This window comes from Salvelinus sp. IW2-2015, linkage group LG12 (genome assembly GCF_002910315.2).
Source record: "Salvelinus sp. IW2-2015 linkage group LG12, ASM291031v2, whole genome shotgun sequence".
Lineage (NCBI taxonomy): Eukaryota > Metazoa > Chordata > Actinopteri > Salmoniformes > Salmonidae > Salvelinus > Salvelinus sp. IW2-2015.
Window position 1 is genome coordinate 9,407,547 of NC_036852.1, and position 1,284 is coordinate 9,408,830.

Sequence of the window (1,284 nt, forward strand, 5' to 3'; positions counted from 1 at the left end):
CCTACGGCCTCCCACGTCTCCTGATGTACTGGCCTGTCTCCTGGTAGCGCCTCCATGCTCTGGACACTACGCTGACAGACACAGCAAACCTTCTTGCCACAGCTCGCATTGATGTGCCATCCTGGATGAGCTGCACTACCTGAGCCACTTGTGTGGGTTGTAGACTCCGTCTCATGCTACCACTAGAGTGAAAGCACCGCCAGCATTCAAAAGTGACCAAAACATCAGCCAGGAAGCATAGGAACTGAGAAGTGGTCTGTGGTCACCACCTGCAGAACCACTCCTTTATTGGGGGTGTCTTGCTAATTGCCTATAATTTCCACCTTTGTCTATTCCATTTGCACAGCAGCATGTGAAATGTATTGTCAATCAGTGTTGCTTCCTAAGTGGACAGTTTGATTTCACAGAAGTGTGATTGACTTGGAGTTACATTGTGTTGTTTAAGTGTTCCCTTTATTTTTTTGAGCAGTGTATTTTTACAAATTAATTTAAAAAGAAAAGTGAAATGTCTTGAGTCAATAAGTATTTAACCCCTTTGTTATGGCAAGCCTAAATAAGTTCAGGAGTAAAAATGTGCTTCACAAGTCGGATAATAAATTGCATGGACTCACTCTGTGTGCAATAATAGTGTTAAACATGATTTTTGAATGACACCTCATCTCTGTACACATACAATTGTCTGTAAGGTCCCTCAGCCGAGCAGTGAATTTCAAACACAGATTTAACGACAAAGTCCAGGGAAGTTTTCCCAATGCCTTACAAGGAAGGGCACCTATTGGGAGATGGATAAACATTTAAAAAACAGACATTGCATATCCCTTTTGGCATGGTGAAGTTATTCATTACACTTTGGATGATGTATCAATATACCCAGTCACTACAAAGATACAGGTGTCTTTCCTAATCAGTTGCAGGAGATGAAAGAAACCGATCAGGGATTTCACAATGAGGCCAATGGTGACTTTAAAACAGTACAGAGTTTAATGGCTGTGATAGGAGAAACAGATGATGGATCAACAACATTGTAGTTACTCCTCAATACTAACCCAAATGACAGAGTGAAAAGAAGGACATGCCTTCTGTTTGCAATAAGGCACGAAAGTAAAATTGCAAAAAATGTGCAAAGAAATTAACTTTATGTCCTGAATACAAAATAGTTTGGGGCAAATCCAACCAACACACATCACTGACTACCACTCTTCATACTTTCAAGCATGGTGGTGGCTGCATCATGTTATGGGTATGCCTGTTATCGGTAAGGACTAGGGAGTTTGTTTTTGTTGG